The 21,071-nt window shown below is 48.5% G+C and overlaps 1 protein-coding gene across 1 annotated transcript in view; it reads left to right on the forward strand.

Moving 5' to 3' along the window:
- Window positions 1-6,055: 6,055 nt before the first annotated feature.
- The window catches only part of LOC111161521 (signal induced proliferation associated 1 like 3), a 227,016-nt gene continuing 212,000 nt past the window's right edge, over window positions 6,056-21,071 (forward strand). The window contains exon 1 of the mRNA XM_022525245.1: window positions 6,056-6,096. The gene's annotated coding sequence lies outside the window, so the exon portion shown is untranslated. The remainder of the gene's footprint in view (window positions 6,097-21,071) is intronic.

The raw sequence follows: 21,071 nt of genomic DNA on the forward strand, positions 1-21,071 counted from the left end.
AGTTTTGAGGATGCAGCAAGAATATTGTGTGTAAAGTGCTTAGAGTAGCAGTTGGCACATAGTGAGCATTCAATAAATGGTACCATTTATTCAGCGTTTTTCCTGCGACCCTGAGACCCTCTGAGGGTGGGGCTCTGGCTCTAGTCTAGGTCTGGCCCACGGGGGCGGGGGCACCTCTGATCTAGTTGATTTTCTCTTCCGCAGCCTCAGGTTCCTTGTTTGTAAAATGGGATGACAACATCAGTCTCAGCGGGTTGTAAGGATTTGCTGAGATGGTATTCCTATTCCAGAGCCATCTCCTACTAAGTAGCAGCTCTTATGTATTATAATTGTTCTTCTTCAATGTTCTCCATCTGGCCCAGAGACTGTCTAACTGTGGGCTGTGACATGACAGCCCTGAGCTCCCCCACACATTCACTCCCAGCCTCAGTGTCCCATCTGTGAAATGGTAGTCACAGGATTTCGTGCCAGGGCTGTTTTGATGATTCCAGGAGATAATTCATGTGTAGCATTTAGCACAGGGCAGGGTGCATAGTAAGCACTTAATAAACATAGCTTGTTTCTCTTAATAGGCTTTTGCTGCTTCTGTTTATATGCAGAACAGAGCAGGGATGAAGTTAGTGCCTCCCCCCAATTTTTATTCACCAAAGATTAAATTTTGAAACAGGTGCTGTGTAAGAGCCTGAGAAAAGATGGTACTGGCCTGCGGTCAGCAGCCCTCTGCTTACCTCTCCCACACTCCTCCCCCCAAGCCAGCACATTCACCCCAGTGCTTTATGTACTACCCCAGGGATGCAAGCACTTGACCCTGTCTCAAAGCCATATTAACCCCCTGAGCTCCAGCTCCAGATGTAGAGCCTGTGCTTTCTTGATGTCCCCTGATGACTGTCCCTTGGGCACCATGAGCTCAACATGTTCAACCTAAACTTCTCCTCCCAGACCCAGGAGTCACCATCTGGGCAAATGGGCTAACTGTAACCCAGTTGCCTGAGCCAGACGCTTGGGACTTGCACTTCTGCCCCAGCCTTCCCAGGTCCAGCTGACTGGCAAGAGGGATGGAGCTGCCATTTCAGAGAAACACCATTTCATTGGCCCATCATGGTCTCCTATCTCGTGGGCACCAAAAGTCCACCTTGGCCACTGGAGATGGCCTTTTCTGACAAGGTTGAGTTGTTTATTTTAGATCACCAGAGATTAATGCCTGTAAAACATTATTAAGGGTCAGAGAAGACAATATCGACTTGGCCTGACTGCAGTGGCCACACGTGTGGCGTAAAGGCCTGGTTTCTGAGGGGCCCATTTTTACCAGTGTGGGCGAGTCATTCATTTCTTTATCAAAAGTTATAGTGTGTCAGTGAGTTAGAATATCCTGTATGGGAAGGCAGCCATCCTGGACATTTGGGAGGCAGCGCACATGCCGGGGAAGAGGCTGGGAAGGGAATTTATTATATCCCTGTGTAGGTTTAAGTCTGTTGGCAGAAACCTGTCATTGTGATTTCATTTGATGATGGGAACCCGTGATCCCAGTCACATTTGTGATGGCCACCAAATTTACCTAAGTGTTTTTTTTGATCTGAGGAAACAAAGCAATGACTTTTAAAAAAATCTTGGTCTTAATTGTTAGTGACAACAGCACATGGTTTTTTAGCAGTCTGTGTGGAATGGTCTAAGAGTTAAATGTGAGCCTGTTTTTCAGACATTGCAGTTGTCAGGTGGTAAATCAAAAATGGAATTTAGAATGTGCAGTAATTGGCGCCTTTTTTTTTTTTTCTGTACAACATATTTCACTGGTAGATTTCAAATTGGGGTTTGAAAAATGACACAGGTTATGGTAACAGCTTAATTAGCAGGATATAAGTTAATGTATTTATGTTTTTAGAAGACAGTGCTTTTAGCTTTTAGAACGAGAGGCTACTGGACCAGTTCGTGCATCCCTGCTTTCTTTGAGACTGATGCAGCTGTTACTTAGGACTGCTGTGGTCAGAGACTTGATTCACGTGTGTGAGAATGGGTTGAATTTGGCTTTAAAAAGGTTATGCAAAGATATACGCGCTTGTTGTAACATGTCAAACAATGCAGAGATGAATAAACAAAGTAGTAGGTGCCGCCCTCCACTCTTAAAATCCCCTCCCCCGAAGGTAACCATTTACTCAGGCAAGGAGTATTTATTAAGTATTTGCAGTCAGGATTGGAGAAAATGGTAGTGACCAGAATGGATGTGCTTTCTGCCCTTGGCAAGTTTGGTAGATGCTCTCCCTTGCCTTTTTCTGTGCTTGTAAGGATGTATATAGGCATCTGTTGTTTTCTTCCTTCTTCCTCACCGCTCCCCCGTAAAGGAGGAGTAAGGATCAAACCACACATATGTATAATTTGATTTTTTTGAATTGATAATAGGGCATATCCCTTCAAGTGATTGCATACAGATCTGACTACTTCTTTTTTTTTTTTTTCCAAGACTTTATTTTTAAGTAATCTCTATACCCATCATGGGGCTCAAACTTACAACTCTGAGATCAAGGGTTGCATACTCCACTGACTGAGTCAGTGAGGTACCCCTGGCTCATTCTTTTTAACAGCTAGACACACATTCTTCAGTATGAGGAGACCATGCTTTTATACCACCATTCCCCTGTCGCTGGGCGTTTAGGTTGTTCCTAGGATTTCTTTCGCCTTTGCAAAGATACGTCCAGTAAGCGTTCTGGTACATACGCAGTAGAGCATAGTGACTGAAAGCATTTGGACAGTGAACAAGACAGAGAAGATCCTCACTGTCCTAGGGTTTACATTCTAGCTGAGGAGGTGTGCAATAAACAAGGTAATTTTCGATGCTCGAAGTATCATAGGGGAATTAACAGGGTAAGGGGCTAGAGAGTGGTTGATAGGGCAGGCTGGTGGGGCGGGGAAGGGGTGGTTACTTTAACTGGGATGGTATGGGCAGGCCTGCATGAGCAAGAGGCACCAGCTGTGCCAAGAGCTGGGGGAAGAACATTCTAGGCCCCAGGAACAGCAAATACAAAGGCCCAGAGGTGGGAGTGAGTTGGCTACCAAAACAGGATCATTGTGGTTGGAGAAAGGCGAAATCCCATTTTTCAAGTTCATGCTACTTGAATTTTTATAAAATAATGCTAATTATGGTAATAGCACGTAACATTTCTTAATTCTTCCTCTCAACTAGTTGCTCTTCTAAGCATTTCACGCTTATCCTCACAAGACTCCCGTGAAGTAGCTAAGTGTATGGGACTCAATTTACAGATGAGGAGACGATTCCAGACTCTAGACTCTGCCCACACACCAAACTGCTGCTCTTCCCAGGCCCTCCTTGCAGGGTTGAGGCAAGTTTACGGAGTGGATGCAGCATTTCCTTTCCAAGTTGTCTGACATGCAGAGCGCCATGGACTCTATTTAGTACATCATTCATGTGGCGGCTTGTGTGGTCTGGGGAGGTGGTGGCATCGTTTCCACGATGGATGCAGTCCATTTCTGTTGGAATGTTGGTTTCAGAATTGAAGGCCCTTTCGCAGAGCCTGTCCTCAAATAAAACAAGGGTGAGCGTGCTTGAGGCGTGAAGGAGAGTGAACAAGGTGAGCGTCCCGTTTGGGTGAGCTTGGAAAGGGGACTTGGGCTGGTAGGGGAAAGCATGTTTCTGAGCACCAGGCCAGCATTTTTGGCTGTCATAGTATCAAAATACATTCTAGCAACTACAGAGCCACGTACCACAGCACCCTGCTTCCGCCACCGTAATTGTGTCCATTTTGATTTGATATGGCTTGGGCCTTATGGGTTCTTTGAATGAAGGGCAGGCCTTACTAGACGTGGAGACAGTGGTGGGTGCTTTTAACACCAGAAGTGAGGAGAGCATCTTTCATCCCACCATCTAGGAAACATTTTTTTCCTCCCTAGCTTGCGTGCCAGGCACCATGCCAGATGCTGACAATCTGAAGTCAAATAAGAAGACACTGGCTCTCAGGGGTCTGCAGTAATATTGTCCGTTAGAAGTACTACGTGAACCACCAATGTGGGCCATATACAGAACTTAACATTTTATAACAGCCACATTTACAAGAGTGAAATGAAATGCAAGAAATGAATTTTAATAATGTATTTTATTTCATCTAAAATATTACCATCCGCATGTAATCAGCGTAAGAGTTGAGACTCAGACGGAAATCAAGAGTGGTAGTTCATGGTGATCAGAGATGCCGTCCCTGTTGTAGCTTGGTGAATAAAGATGGGTGAGGGCTGAAAAGCATATTCACTGTAGGCAGGTATAGCTAACTACCTGGCTGTCGTCTGTCATAGGTGCCTTATGGGTCTGGCACTGTGCTTCGTGCGTGCCGTGCGTGCCGGCAGGGACCATGATTATCCCTGTTGTACACCTGAGGAAGCAGCGGTCTGGCAACGACAGGCCACTTGCTCAGGGTTCATAAGTGATGGAGGCAGAATTTGAACTCCGGTCCAGAGACCGTTCTCTTAAATCTCTGTCGTCTCTGCTGTCTTAGTGTTTAAGGGGGATGGGCTCTGAGTTTTGAGCAATAAAAACCACTGGAAGGAAACATCACACAAAATGAATTCCCAGAGTTTGTCAGGATCGATCCTCGGGCCCACGTCGGTGCTGGGTGCTGGTGTAGAGATGAGTGACTGACACTTGGGTTCCTAACTTTGGGCTCTAGGTTTGGTGGAGACAGGTCTTGTCTCCTAGGAAAGAGAGGAGACTTTGGGGACTAAGGAGGAGGGTGGGCAGGGACAGTGACTGAGGCAAGGAAAGGGCCCAGCCTATTGAAATCTCATTCTAAACTGCTTCTTTGGGCATGAAGCCTCTTTTCTCTCTCCATTACTGACTGTCCCTTGAGGCTGTGGCCCTCTGTGAGAGCTTTGTGGCACCTTTTAGTGAGCCCAACAACAGCAGCACTTACCAGCAGTTGAATCTCCCCTTTGCTCTGATCCAAAGAGGTATTGCTGGGGTGCATGGATGGTTCAGTCGTTGAGCGTCTGCCTGCAGCTCAGGTCATAGTCCCAGGGTTCTGGGATCGAGCCCTGCATCGGGCTCCCTGCCAGCTGCCAGCGGGAAGCCTGCTTTTCCCTCTCCCACTCCCCCTGCTTGTATTGCCTCTCGCTGTGTCTCTTTCTCTCTCTGTCAAATAAATAAATAATAAAAACCTTAAAAAAAAAACCCAAAGAGATATTGCTGGATGAAGGGATAGGGTGAGGGGACACCACAGAGGTTTCTTCTTTCATCTGTGAGAGTCATTGTTCTACACTTCTAATGACTCTCCTGGTTCCGGGTGCCCCCTCTCAGGAGCAGGATGAATCTGGGTCTCCTACCCACACAAGGCAGGTACTGGAGATTGCTCAGTTTGCTCGTGTCTCCAGGTGGTGGCCTGGTGCCCGTCCCTGTCCCAGGTGGTGACTCATGAGGGTTTTAACCTCTTCACCACTCCCCTCTCCTACTGCTAGACAGTGCCTGGTATGCCACAGATGCTCAATAAAGTGTCTGTTGGCTGAAGTAATGATACTAGCCAGCAATCACCGGGCTCTCATTGTGTGAAACACACTGCTGTTCGTGCCTTTCATGTAATTTCTCATTTAATCCTCATCACTCTCCATGGGGTAGGTACTGTTATTACTCCCCTTGCCTATATAGGGAAACAGGTCCTGAGGAGTGCAGGTCCTAAAGCTGCGAGTGTCCCAGCCAGGACTCAAACCCAAGCCATTGGCTCCACAGTCTAGGCTCTTAAACACTCACTCTGCGGCCTCTTGTGGCAGGACAGATGGATGGATGGGGTGGGCAAGCTGGACCATACTGACTACTCCAGCTTCTCTGCTTCACTTGTGGTCTCTGTCCTCCTGTTCTGGGATAGCCTTGAGTCAGGTCTCAGCACCTTTGGGCCCGGAGGTTTGAGTACCACTCTGGGCGTGAAGTTTCTCTGTGATTCTGGAACCTGCACTTCCCCCTTTCTTTCAATTAACCAGAACTAACTGGATATTTGGTATTATGAAAGAATCCTGATTTTTTTTTTTTTTAGGTACAATAATGCTGCTGGGGTTCTGCTTAAGAAAAAACCCTTAAGACCCACATTCTGAAATACATGTGAACTGGTAAGGTTCAAAATAATATGTATTTGCCTCAAAATAATATGTATTTGCTTCAAAATATAATGGACAGGCTGGAAGTTGAAGGGACAGGGGACAGTGTGTCTGGGAGAATGAAGAGATGAAGTAATTGTTGAAACCGTCTGTGGGGTTATTATACGCTTCTTTCACCTTTCTGTGTTTGAGATATCTCTTCATGAAAAGTTAGAATCAAGGACAACAAATTTCACTCGGAATTTGTGTATTTCGAGCTCAGGTGTAGGTACGGGAGAGTTTCTTGCCTCTGCCCAGTCCACTTGTATAATAAAAACAGGGTTTTGGGGCTTTCTTGTTGTTGCTGTTTCCAATATGGGAGTCAATACTTGGCCCAAGGCCTTTGAAAACCCCTTTGGTAAAGCAGCGTCTGGGAGCATTGAGGACACCAGTGAAGGTCCCAGTGGCCACATGTGTCCCCCGCTGCTCTGAGTACTGGCCGCTCGGGGCCCTCGGAGGCAGTTTACAGAGCTCCCAGTTCCTGAGATCTGTTTCCTTCCAGCACCTGACCGCGGGGGCCCCTCCCACATTTTTTCCAAAGACGTGTTTCAACAGGAGGCCTCAGATCCTCCCCCAATCCTTCCCTCAGGGCAGAGATGCACAGAGCCTTCCTTTGATGGGTCTTTGTTAAGGCCCCACAGAGAACCAGAAGCCGGCATTTGGTTTGCCTCTAGCGTGGCAGCAGGAGGCAGGGAAGGTGCCCCCTTTCAGTTCTGACTTTTGACAGCAGAAGGGGCAAGATGCAGCTGTGATAGACAATGCCTCAGACCTGATGGTACTCCTCAGGCAGCCAGCAGTTAGAACTCCTTTACCATATATGCACCCTCCCCCACATATGCAGAGGCTCCTGTTGCCTTTGTTTTTTGGGGGACTCTCGCTTAATCCACATGTGGCAGAAATCCTTAATGTGGAAATGGCAGGAAAAGAGGACGCCCTCGTTTGGTGGGAGTGGGATCTCTGCTTATCGTTTGCCTGCCAGGTCGGTAGACATGGGTGACAGGGACAGGCGCTCTGGTCCGATCCTGCCAGAGGCTGGCATTTGTTCCATCTCCTGATTCGTTCTTTTCCCCAGTGCCCGGTTTCTGTACACCACACTCTCGGCGTGTGGGCAGGAAGGCAGAACTCCTCCCGCAGCCCTCCGGCTTCCTCAGCCTTCTGCCCCCAGCATCCTCTTCAATTCTGTCCTGTCTTCTCCTTTCAAAGGCTTTGAGGCGAGTCCGGTGTGGAGAAGACGTGAGAAGGCGCTGTCACTAGCTTAACTTGATGTTCCCTGTTGCCGGTGTAGACTTGCACATGGAGGCTCCAAGAGTGGCAAACCCCAAATAGTCTGGTTTTTCAACATAGGCATTTGGTGGGTATTCACTGAGCCGAACAGTTTTCTAGGAACGAGGGAGACAGTAGTGAGCATGACAGAAAAGCTTCTCCCCTCCTGGGGCTCTCATTCAAGGTGGGGGGGGGGATTCAGAGAGTAAATGAGAACTCAGGAAGGTGCAGGAAAGTGCACTAAGCTGAAGAAATTAAACAGGGAAAAGGGATAGGAAGTATTAGGGGGGAAGGTGTTGAAGTTTTAGACAGGGTGGCCAGAGGTGGCCTCCCTGGGAGGTGACACGAATACAGGCCTATAGGAGGTGAGACAGTGAGCAGTGGGGGTGTCTAGGCAGAGGGAGCAACTGGTGCAAAGGCCCTGAGATACGGGCCTGGTGAGATTGAGGAGCTCCTAAGGAGGCCCATGTGGCCGGAGCAGGGGATGAGGGCAGAGAGGTGACAGGCTTGATGATCTCTTAGAATCCAGTACAAGTTTGTCTTTTCTTTGAGATGGGAAGGTATTACAGGGCTGATTGATTTGTTCATTAAATTTCAAAAAGTGCCCACATATGCCTGGAACCAAAAGAACAAAAATAAGGTACTTACCTCCCTTGCGCTGAGGCCACCACCGTCCTAGTTTCTTGCTGGCGGCCAACTTCTTGACCCTGCATTGAGTGAGTTTCCTGGCTTGCATTAGGTTGAACCTTATGAAATCACCTTTTTTCAGGGCCCAGAGTGTTTGAATATTGGCAGTTTTATGAGGTTCAGCTTAATAGCTTCCTTTCCAGAGCCTGAGAAATCGACCAGTGCTTTCTTGGCGTAGGGGTTAGTAGTCAGAGGTCAGGACCTCCTCCCCTTTTCTGCATCCCACGCTGCTCTGTCAGTGACGGCCCAACCGTGTCAGCGACGACAGCAGTGAGTACAGAAGTCCAGAGCCCCATACCCAGTCTTGCTGTTAAGCCTGACAAGAGGCTGTCTCTTCCTGCCGGGACCTTACCTGGGGGTGGCATTAGTCATTCTTTGGCTTTCTGTTTCTTGGTGCCACCAGTTTTGAAATCACAGAGTGTTCCCAGAGGGAAGGGCACCCCTGGACTGTTGCCGGATGTTTGGCATGACTCACATGGTGGGGGAGCCCTCTGGGGCTGGGCAGAACTTCTGGGCATTCTGGATCAGTAACTGGGCAGAGTAGCTGGCAGAGCGCCCAGCCTGGGGTGTCCGTGGGGTATCTGCTGGACTGCAGAAGCTCAGGCTATGGGAGGAGGTCCAAGGAGTGATGGAGAAAGGCCTGTACCCCTTACTGTGTGCCACACCTCTGCACTGACCAGACAGTCTCACATTTCTAGAAGCCCAGGGCTGGGTTCTGGGTTCGGGGTGTAAAATAAAGGTAAAGGAGTTTTGGGTCCAGCCTTGGAGGTACTCAGTCAGGAAGTTGTGTCGGTTGGTCTGCCTTTGGTTGCAAACAATGGTAGTAGCAACAGCCACAGCAGCAGCAAATAGGTAATTTATGTAACATCATCTCTCCACCAGGCACTGTGCTAGGCGCTTCCCACGAAGTGATTCATCCCAAGCCTCCCAACAAGCCTGTAAGATAAATACTCTTATTAGTCCCCTTTTTGCAGATGGGACAATTAAGTTTAAATAACTTGCCCAACGTCGCACAGCTAGAAAATGGTAGTGACAAGATTTGGACCCAGGGTGTATGACTCCAGAGGCCTCACTCTGAACTCACTGTGTGTTTCTGCATTGGTTTGCCGCCCTCAGACCTGAGCAGACAGCAGAATCCCCGGGAGTGCTTGTTGAAATACAGATTGCCATACCCCACCCAGAGTTTCGGATTCAGTAGGTCTGGCTTGAGAATCTGCATTTTTTTTTAAGATTTTATTTATTTATTTGAGAGAGAGGGAGAACATGAGAGGGGAGAAAGTCAGAGGGAGAAGCAGACTCCCAGAGGAGCAGAGAGCCGGATGCGGGACTTGATCCCATGACTCCAGGATCATGACCTGAGCCGAAGGCAGTTGCTTAACCAACTGAGCCACCCAGGCGCCCTGAGAATCTGCATTTAAAAATATATATATTATTTATTTGAGAGAGAGAGAGAGAGCAAGCACGTGAGAGGGGAGGGACAAGGGAGAGGGACAAACAGACTCCCTGCTGAGCAAGGACTCTGACATGGGGCTGGATCCCAGGACTGTGAGATCACAACCTGAGCAGAAGGCAGATGCTTAACCGCCTGTTACCCAAGCACCCAAGAATCTGGATTTTTGTCAAGTACCCAGGTGCTACTAGTGCTCCTGGGCCCGAGAGCACATTTTGGGAACCACTGACCTACTGGAATAGGAAACTCAGATGATAGTGGCCTGGTCAGATTTATGATCTCACATAACAAGCCCATAGATCGGCAGCACCAGAATTGACTAATTAAGCACTTCCACAATACCTGTAAGTAAGCCCTCTATGTTATGCCACTCTGCCATCCTTGGTTTGTCTCCCATGTCCTCAGACTCATCCTCATGGCCACAGGGTGACTGCCACAGCTCCTGTAGTCACACCTGACAAGGCTATATCTAGCAACAGAAAGAGGGCATCTGTTACTGACCATTTAGCTCTAACAAGTGAGGAGACCTTTCCTAGACACCCCACCTCTCAGAGTCCCCTCATATCTCATTCGCCAGCATTGTGACATGTGACCAGGCCTGGGCAAATCACAGGCAAGAGCCCATCAGGATTTACTCTCAGGGCTGGAGGCTGGAACCATCTTTCCGTGAAGCACATGACTGTTGGGAGGAGAGTGGCGATAGGAATAAAATTGGAGTAATATTTAGGAAAGAACTTGAAGAGGGGTTTGGAATTGGTAGGCAAATGACTGAATCTGCTGCAGAAGTTAGTAAAAGTAGAAGCATCAGACTCATACATTTTCATGTCATTGTACTTACACACTTTGTTTTATAGTTACCTGAATCAGGACATCGCTTTTGTTCTCTACTCATGTCCACCTTCGAGAAGGTGTACCTAGTCTCAGTACCATAGGAGATGCTGGTCTTGTTGAGAAATCCAGTATATATTTTTTAAAGATTTTATTCATCCACTTTTGCAAGAGAGAGAGCATGCGTGTGCATGGGAGGGATGGGGGGTGCTGCCAAGGGGGACGCAGGCTCCCCGCTAAGCAGGGGGCCTGATTTGGGACTCCATGCTAGGACCCTGGATCATGACCTGAGGCCAAGGCAGATGCTTAACCGACTGAGCCACCCAAGCACCCGAGGAATCCAGTTTTATCTGAAAATCCAGGCACATGCAAGCTGAATAGTGAGGCAGCAGTCTGGGGCAGTGTGCAGGTGTTTGAGAGCATTTGCTCTGCTCAGAAACACTTGGCTCTCCCTTCTCCTTGACCAGTTGCTGTTCGAAGGGCTCCTCGTAGAGGCTCAGTTTCCCCTTCTGAGAATTGGCTCATAAGGTGGCTGGATGGATAAAAGGAGAAGAGACTGGTCAAGTGCTTACCCCCGTCGCTGGCACATGATAAGTACTCACGAGTATGACCTCTGCTATTAACAAATGGGGCTTTTTTTTTTTTTTTTTTTAAGATTTTATTTATTTGAGAGAGGGAGCATGAGCAGGGGGAGGAGTGACAGAGGGAGACGCAGACTCCCACGGAGCCAGGGCTTGGGGCTGAATCCTGGGACTCCAGGATCACGACCTGAGCTGAAGGCAGACCCTTAACTGACTGAGCCTCCCAGGTGCCCCAACAAATGGGACTTTTTTTTTTTTTTTTAAGATTTTATTTATTTATTTGACAAAGAGAGATCACAAATAGGCAGAGAGAGAGGGGGAAGCAGACTCCCTGCTGAGCAGAGAGCCCAAAGCGATGCGGGGCTCAATCCCAGGACCCTGAGTTCATTACCCAAGCCGAAGGCAGAGGCTTAACCCACTGAGCCACCCAGGTGCCCCCAAATGGGACTTATTAATTGAATAATTAAGTTACCATTTAAAAAGCCTGCCCTCTCCTTCCAGCAGTCTGTGAAAGTGACCATTTTGTAGACTGTTTCCTGTGGATGCCTGTTGCTTGTGCTTATGGTCACAGTGTAGATACATGTGGGCTGTATCTACTACCTGAAGCTGGTAGTGATTCTGGCTTCTAGGTTGTTGGGTGGATTCAGTGCATGAAAGTATGTACAGCGCTTAGAACCGCAGAGAGCACTTAATACACGCTAGACAGTAGACCCTTGAATGACTCAGGGGTTAGGAGAACCAGCCCCCTCATGGTCAAAAATCTGTGTATAACTTTTGACGCCCCCCCCCAAACTTAACTCCTAATAGCCTGTTATTGACCTGAAGCCTTACCGATCACATTCACATATTTTGTATGTTGTATTATATGCTGTATTTTTGTAATAAAGCTGGAGAAAAGAAAATGCTATTGAGAAAATCAAAAAGAAGAGAAAGTACGTTTACACCGCTGTACTCTAAGAGCTATGCAAGTGGACCTGCCCCGTTCAAACCCATGTTCAAGGGTCATCAGTATTTTTTGTGTGTGTGAATGAGAAGGGCAGTTAAGAATCTTTATTCTTTTTTCCCCACTCAGCTGCCCAGGATTTAAACACCATGACCATGATCACCCCCTATTTTCAAGGTTGAGGCTGAATCTGATTGAGGGCAGCATGTCGTAACTACAGCTGATGACTGTTGAGCATTTTTTGTGGGTTAGGCTAAGTGCTCACTCTACTGACCTAACTCGCCCATTCACCCCATTTTACAGATGCAGCAGCCAGGGCCCAGTGGGGGACCTCTCTCATCTTGCAAAGGAGATCTGGTGCAGTGGTTAAAACTGGAAACCCAGAGCCTTGCTCTTCTGGGTTACCTCTGCTCCAGACCACTTCCTTGCAGTGTGACCTCCAGCCTATGACTTCTGTTCCTGAATTTTCTCATTTGTGAAATAGGAATGATAATAGTACACACTAAGAGGGTAGCTGTGAGGGCTGGGGAAGAGAACTCCCGCCAAGTGCTTACGGGGTGCCTGGTGCAGGGTGAGCCCTCCTGTTTTCTGGCCGTTATTATTAGGCAAAGCCATGAGGCTGTGCTTGCAAAGCTGGCCGGAGGGGCCCAGCAGCGGTGCTTAATCATTAAGCTGCGTTGCCTCTGTGAGCGAGGGAGCGAGCGGGCGGGGAGAGGACGGGAAGCCCGCCCAGGGAAAGGAGCCCACCTTCGGATGGTGAGTTTGTGAATGGAGCCGGCGGGCACCAGCCGGGGGCCAGGGGAGGCGGTGGGCACGGATCCAGCCCTGGCTCGCCCCTGGGAACAGGTAGCCCGCTCCTGGGTCGGCGCTCGCAGGCGAGCCGTCTTTGTTACCTTTGAGCTTTCTCTGCAGCCCATTCAGGCTCCTCAGACCACGTGTCTGGTGAGTAAGGAGTCCTTCCCCCGATCTCTCCCCGCTCCCTCCGCCCAGGGACTGTGGGCGAAGCGGCCCTCCTTGGGAGCGCGCCGGTTCGCTTCGCGGTGAGCGGGCGGGCGCGGGGAAGTCCGCGGCCGCCCAGTGCTTGCGGCCGCTGGGAGAGTCGCTGATGGGAGCCGGCGCGGCAGGTTGCCGTTTCCGCATTCCAGACACCCGCGGCCGGCGGGGGGGCGGGGGAGCCGGCGGCGGCGCGCGGGCAGGTGGCCTTGCTCCTTGCCGGGAGCAGACCCGGCGCCCGCGAGCTCCCCTAGGTCACCTGCCCCGTCACCTGCCGGCTCTGGGATCGGGGTGCGCTCCGGCCGGCTCTGGGGTGATCTGGGGTGAGTGCCGTTTGCTAAGTTTGCTGGTAACTTGTAGAGCAGAGAAAGGTAACGATGTGTTTCTCGGTTTCAGGAATGAGACTGGTGCCTTTTTTGTTTTCTTTCTCCCGCCCCCCCCACCCCCTTCTCTGGCGTGAAATGTTTACCTGTCTGCTCCTAACTGTGAAGAAGGGTGGGTGGAGTGTTGAGGGAGTGAGAAGAAAATGGAGGCTATTTCTCCCCCAAGGAAGGAATCATTCCGTGAATGCTGAGCACCTGTGGGATGCAGACTTATCTGCCAGGGGCTATGGGACATCCCTGGTACAGAGGAGCTGTGTGGCCTCAGGTGGGTTCCTTTCCCTCTCTGGGCCTGCATGTCCTCATCTGATGAGGCGAGAAATAGGAGCAGTATCCACAGCCCTTTCCAGTGACTCTTATTATGTAAAATGCTCACAGCCTGGGCACCCAGTGGTACTCAGTGTCAGCTGTCCCTCTGCCCCCCCCCCCCCCCCACAATTCTCTGGCCTTATCTCTGACTTCTCAACTGCTGCTGGCTGTACTCCAGCAGCTTGGGCCTCCTCCTGTTCCTCCTCCTGTTCCTCCCTCAGGGTCTTTGACCTGGCTGTTCCCTCTGCCTAGAACACTTCCCTTAGTATCCGCTTCAGGTCTCTGCTCAAATGTCACCCTCTCCATGAGGCCTCTGTCCTTACTAAATAGCACCTTCTCCACGACTCTTAGCCCTTTAAATGTGCTTTATTTTTCTTCATAGCATTTATTAGCCCTTGACCTAATTGCTTATCATTTGCTCCCCCCCCACCAGCTACAGGCTCCATAAAAGCGTAGGGACTTGTGGTAGGTGTGGGATAAATTATTTTATGAATGAATTTATGATATCAGGTGCAATATTGTCAGAGGACGGACGGCTGTCCGCTCTTGGGGTTTGAGTTAGAGTGTCACCGACCTGCAGCTGTGGGGAGGTGGCATACCCACACCCTCCCTTTGATCCTCATGGGGCCTGCCCGAGGCGTCCAGGCCTCTGGCTTCCTGCCCGTCAGCCGCTTCAGTCTGTTCAGTCCTGGCCCTGCCGGTGGCTCATCCAGGCAGCCCGGATTCACGTGGCAGGGGATGGATGGCCTTGGCCCTGGTGAGTGTGGACGATGTGTGCGGGTTCATTCAGGTGGGGAGGCTTTGTGGGAGACACCACCTAGACATACACATGTCCCCCTGTATATGGGAAGCCTGCCTTATTGCCACATCCTGCGTGGTGTTCCTGCAGAAGGTCGGGGAATGCCTTGGAAATAAGAATTAACCGGCCAGGCACTGTTTATTGGTCTTCCGTGCTTTACCCGGCCATCATTCTCGTCCTGGGGCTGAACAGATTTTAATTAAATGGTGAACTCGGTGAGTCTGTGTCGTAGCTGACACCCCATCAATCCTCTGGCTCCTGGTGTCAGCGGCTGGTTCTGTAAAAATACCGTGGGCAGGGCTTCCCCAGGCTCCGTGGATCCAGGTTAGTGGCCCTCTTGGATTTCTTCCGACAGCATGAGACACCGAGGGACTGAGGTGCTGGCGGACTTTCCGCTGCATCATACACCATCACACCTCTGGGCCTGCCGCTATATTAAGGATGTGCAAAGTGTCAGCAGAGCGGCTCCTGCAGCATCGAACCATGTCCTTCGAGCTCCAAGTGCAGTGGTTTTGGAGCTGGGTTGAGGCCCCTCCTGAGAGGCCACTGCACATAAGGCTCAGGTCCCAGCACTGCCCACGATCTGGGCACAGTGTTTACCTTCTCCGGGCCTCTGTTTCCTTATCTGGAAAATGGGAATAATTGATAATTCCTGCCTTCAATAAGAAGTTCAAGTGAGATCAGGTGACCCAGTTAGCACCATGTCTAATACATAGAGAATAATTGCTAAATGGGAGTGAGAATTAGGAATCCAAGCCCCCTTTAAACTTTTTTCTGTCCCTGTTTTGTGGACTCCTCTCTGCCCCACGTCCATGTCCGCATCCTCCCACAGTCCTGTGCTCAGAGTAACAACCAAGTACTGTATAGGTCTTTCCACATTTGCCCCCATGGTTATATAATCCTGTAGAGAGAAACGTTATCCCATAAGGGATAATATTACCCTCATTTTCCTGCATTTGGCTTTTCTGACACAGCAATACCACGTAGAAATGCCTTCAAGTTCATAGGTAGCACTCACATTTGCGCCCTTTTTTTTAAAGATTTTATTTATTTATTTATTTGACAGACAGAGATCACAATTAGGCAGAGAGGCAGGCAGAGAAAGAGGGGGCAGCAGGCTCCCTGCAGAGCAGAGAGCCCGATGCGGGGCTTGATTCCAGGACCCTGGGATCATGACCTGAGCCTAAGGCAGAGGCTTTAACCCACTGAGCCACCCAGGCGCCTCCACATTTGCTCTTCTAATGGCTGCGTAACACAGGGTGGTGTGGGTGTACCATAATTTATTTGGCCAGGCCATCCCTCATGCTCATTCCCTTTGTTTCTGTGGCTTTTTTTTTTTTTTTCAAATTATTTTTATCGATAGACTTCTTTAATTAGATTGCAGGCATCCAACCTGCTTTGCCACCTTGTTAACTTAAGCTCTCAGCCTTTGAGAATGAATATGAAGTAGCATTAACATAATGATAGCTCTGGCCCAGATCGGAGATGTATTTTCTGGAGGGTTCTCACCAGGTCCAGCACAACTTTGAACTGTCTACTTTAAATGCTTTTTAATTATAAAAGTGATTAATAGATTCATCACCCTTAATGCAGATCAGTTGTGCCTAATGAGTACTTGTTAACAAAATAAGAGGAGGTTTGTGCGTTTTCATTTTAAGGATCTTTGTTATCCGTATCCACCAACCAATTTGGTGGGGATCTTGGATCAATGGGCATGTTTGATTTTTAGGTGGTCCTTTAATTATGGAATATATTGGGCTTTGTGAAGCTTGCACAGCGGTGTACAAGGTAGAGGTTTCTTCCAGTTCTCTATTCCTACAAGCACCCCAAAACATAAGGCCTTAAAATGACGAACCCCGGTTTACTGAGCCTTATGTGGATGGCTTTCCTGCCGGTCTTGATGGGGGTTTCTTAGGTGGCTACAGACAAAGGGTGGATGGAGCTGGGACCCTCAAGCTCTTTTACTCATGTGATACCTCAGAGATGGCTGGGCCACCCTCACTGTGGTTTCTGTTCTTCTTCCATGTGGCCTCACCAGCCAGTAGACTGGCTGTGGACTTACAACATGGCAGCCCAGGGCTTCCTGAGCCCTCTGACGGCCTCTTTCAGAACTGGCTCAGCTCACTTCAGCCTCATTCCGTTGGCTCAAGTGAGTCACAGGATCAGCCCTCATGTAGCATGGAAGGGCTGACGTAGGACTTGAGTTCCAAGGGGTGGGGCCTGGGGGGGCCATTCTTTAGAGACTACCACAGCCTTCATTTTCTCATGTGAGGAGAAGTGCCGAGGTGAGCAGGAGAAGGTGGTGGCACAACTTACCATTGCTCCTGTGTCCTGGGCTCCTCTCTCTCTGCGTCGCTGCTGTCCTTCACCTCACAGTGATAGGAAGGCTCTTCTGCCTCCAGCCCCACGTCCTTGTCACAGGCAGGAAGAAGCAAAACTCTTAAGGGAAGGGAGTCAGTGTCTCTATCAGGAAACTACGACCTTCCTTGAAAATCTTCAGCTGACTTCTACTTGTGTCGCTTTGGTGAGAGAACCCCACGGCATGCCACCCCTAGCTACGGGGAAGTCTTGGAAATGAAGTTTTTAAAGCTGGGCTTTTCACTGGGGCACCTGGGTGGCTCAGTCAGTTGAGCGTCTGTCTTCAGCTCAGGTCATGATCCCAGGGTCCTGGGATCAAGCCCCACATCGGGCTCCCTGCTTGGCGGAGAGCCTGCTTCACCCCCTCCCTCTGCCTGCTGCTCCCCTACTTGTGCTTTCTCTCTGTGTGTGTATCTAATAAATAATTAAAATCTTAAAAAAAAAAAAGAAAAAAAGCTGGGCTTATCACCACCCTAAATGAAGGGTCAGTATTGAAGAAAAAGAGAGAATGGACATGCCAGTAGCAGCATCTAGAAGTGTCTGTCCGGACAGTCTCGGAGGCAGTAAGGCAGCACGTGTTCATTTGCCGTCTGTTAGGGAAGTGCTTGGGGTAGGCCGGGCACCAGGCCCCTTACAAAGGCTGCAGGTATCTGGGAAGGGAGCACATCTGGGGGTTAAACTGATCCTTTGCAGCCCCTAACTAGATAATTGCTCAGCTCACACCTCCCTACTAGATGTTTGAAGTTAGACTAATGATAATAATAATAACCAGTCTCATTAAGGGCTTACCTTGTGTAGAGGAACTATGAACCAACCCACTTTGTCTTCGCCACGGCCCCACAAAGTAGGCACTGTTACCAGCCTCCCTTTTCAGATACAGAAACAGACCCGCCAAGTTAAGTGACTTGCCATGGGCCCTCCCTGCTTCCCTCCCTCCCGCCTGCTCCTGGGGAGCAGTGCAGTCAGCACGCGACACGCGGTCTCTGGCGGTCTAGCTCTGGAGTTGCTGAACCAGGGCGCCATACTTTTTGAGTTTATTTCCAGAACCATTTCTTGTGGAAATGAATATGTAAGTGACGGCGGGACAAACCATGAAGCAGAAGCCACCTACTACTTTATCCCCTCCACTCCTGTGTCCTCCCTCACTGGTCCCATCTGTCAGTCACTTGGTGAACATGCTTCCTCACCGCTTTCTCAATGTATTCCATTTTTTAAAAGATGGTCTCTGGGCACACAACAGCAGATTAATCAGAATCCTTAGTGCATGATACACTGGCATTTTGGGGTTCACCTAAAATATCTGTTATAAAATATCTGCCTGCCCAGGAATGAGAACAGGAGCAGTAACACATGAACCTGTGTTATGGTACTTCCCATCCCACCCCCTGCCTGCCCTCCTGGTGGTGACCAGCACCTTGAATTTGTTGTTTGTCATTCTTTATCTTAAAAACTATTGTGGGGGCGCCTGGGTGGCTCAGTGGGTTAAAGCCTCTGCCTTTGGCTCAGGTCATGATCCCAGGGTCCTGGGATCAAGCCCTGCATCAGGCTCTCTGTTCGGCGGGGAGCCTGCTTCCCTTCCTCTCTCTCTGCCTGTCTCTCTGCCTACTTGTGATCTCTGTCAAATAAATAAATAAAATCTTTATAAAAAAATTATGTTTGAACTTTATACTAATGATATTGTCTACAAATGATGGATAGTCTTGTGGGACTTGCATTTTTCACATAATATTGTGATTCTAAGATTAAGCCAGACTGTTTTCAGATAGCTGTAGTTCATTCTGTTTTTTACTGCTGTGTGATATTTCACTGGCTGAATATGCCACATTTTTTGTGTTTGTTATTTGCATGCCAATGAGCGTTTCACTAGTTTCTAGATTTTTTGCTATTCATGGGCTACTGTGAATGTTGTTCCACATATTTCCTAGTAGGCATCGATGAGAATTTCTTTGGGGGGTGTACTGGGCACCAGATTGATGGGTTGTAGGATGTGATCATCTTTGACTTTGCCAAATATTGTCAGACTGTTCTCTAAACCTTGTCGCCAAGGGCTCGGTTTGGTAAAGCTTTTTTTATTTTTTGCCAGATACAAAATGAGATCTGTGGTTTCAGTTGTGCTTCTGTGAAGACTAATAAGACAGAATATCTTTTACTCTTCTTCGAGATGTAGCTTGGTCATCACTTTGGCTACTTTTTAGTACTGATCTGTAGGTGTTTTTTATGTACGCTCGATCCTGGAACTAGGTGGGGGTTAGGGGTGCATACTTACCATGTAGTTGAAAAATCCATGTATAACTTTTCACTCCCCAGAAATTTAACTACTAATTGTGTACTATTGATTAGAAGCCTTACTAGCAGCATAGTACTGCTATGATTAACATGATTAACACATGTTTTATATGTGATATGTATTATGTACTGTATTCTTAAACTAAGCCAAAGAAAAGAAAATGTTATTGAGAAAATCACGAGGAAGAGAAAACGCATTTATAGTACTGTATGGACTACGTGGACCTGCGTAGTTCCAATCTGCGTCATTTCCAGGTCAGCTGTATTCTGGTTATGGACCCTGAGGCAGCCTGTTTAACCTAACTGTACATTTTGGGATTCTCATGTCATCCTTTCCTTGGTTTTCCTTCTCCCCTCTTTGCGCTCTCCCCAGCTCCATGATAGCTTTTTGTGTATCCACAGCTCACAGTGATTCTCTCTTCTTTGGAATGGTCCTCAATTTGTGGGCGTTGTTATACATGGATGTAGATGTAGGACCTGTTCACTCACTCTGCAGAGCTTTTTGATCCCGTTAGGTTCAACTGCATAAAATAGAAAACTGCATATAAAACAAAAGGACAGTGGCCTAAGCAAGATACAAGTTTAGTTCTCTGTCACATAAAGGAGCCCAGTGCTGCATTCATATCGTGGACCCGGGCTTCTTCTACCACTTTGATCCATCATCCTTGTCCTCCTGCCTCATGATTCAAGATGGTGCTCAGGCTTCAGCCATGGCATCCCAGCAAGCTGGGAAGAAGGGATGAACTTGGGCACCCCTGTCTCTAAAGAGTCTAAAAGACTTAATGGAAGGAGCACACACATTTTCTACATTCAGATTCTTGCTCAGTACTTAGTCCCAGTACCATTTATAGTCGCAAGGGGTCTGGGAAGTATAGTCTTTATTTCACAGGACCTTGTTCTAGGCTAAGAAAACCTGCTAAGATAAAAGGAGAGATTCACTGTTGGATTAGGCAGCTAGCAGCTTTACTAGTTCGAAGTGTTCCCTAAAGAGGAGCTGCCAGACAACCAGGATGGTACCTCAAGATGATGCCCCTTTCGATTCTTTGATTTATTACACAAATACTTTTTGAGCACCTGTTTTGTTCCTGCACCGTTCTGGGAGTTGGGAAGTCAGTAACGGACAAAACAAATGAAGGTCCTCGTGGGGCTTACATTGTGAAAGGGAAGATAGTAAAGAAACAAAGTGTATATAGTAAGTCCAAAAGAGAGAATGGGTGTGAAAAACAGTAAAGGAGGGTACACACAATAAGTAGCATGGGGTGGTCTCTAATTTTTGAAGACATGTGATGCTGTTGTAGAGAGCGGGGGGTCAGGGCAGGCCGCTTTCAGGAGATGACATTAGAGCAGAGGTGAGGAAGGGGAGTGCGGGAGTTGTGTGGGTATCTGAGGGAAGAGCATTTGGGGCAAAATAAGTACAGGGAGCGGGGGAGGGGGAGGGAAGAAAGGTGGAGGGGAATGAGAGGGGCCGATCGATTGTGTGTGGCCGTGGGGGCCACAATGAGGACTCTAGCTTTACCCACACTGACATGAAGCCCCAAGAGAAAGATGCCATCTGATCGTCAGCTGTTGACCGTGACAGTACTCACAAGCCACTTCTCTGAGTCAAGCTTTCTCTTTAATCGCCTCTAGACACCTTGTGAAGAAAGTAAATAGTTTCAGTTTACCTAAGACTACTCTGGTTTTATTTGTAAGGGCCACCATCTGCCCCCATAGGATGATTTTAAAGTTAAATAGTTTTTTTTTTTTAAAGATTTTATTTATTTATTTGACAGACAGAGATCACAAGTAGGCAGAGAGGCAGGCAGAGAGAGAGGAAGGGAAGCAGGCTCCCCGCTGAGCAGAGAGCCCGACAGGACACACGGGGCTGGATCCCAGGACCCTAGGATCATGACCTGAGCCGAAGGCAGCGGCTTAACCCACTGAGCCACCCAAGTGCCCAAATAGTTTGTTTTTTATCTATGAAAGATAAGAATTTTTTTTAAGGGCACAATGACAATATTATGGTCCTGATTAAAATAACTAACAATAGGGATGCCTGGGTGGCTCAGTGGGTTAAGCCTCTGCCTTCGGC

Source organism: Enhydra lutris, unplaced genomic scaffold (genome assembly GCF_002288905.1).
Source record: "Enhydra lutris kenyoni isolate GAN:26980312 unplaced genomic scaffold, ASM228890v2 scaffoldscaffold85, whole genome shotgun sequence".
In the NCBI taxonomy this organism is placed as follows: Eukaryota; Metazoa; Chordata; class Mammalia; order Carnivora; family Mustelidae; genus Enhydra; species Enhydra lutris.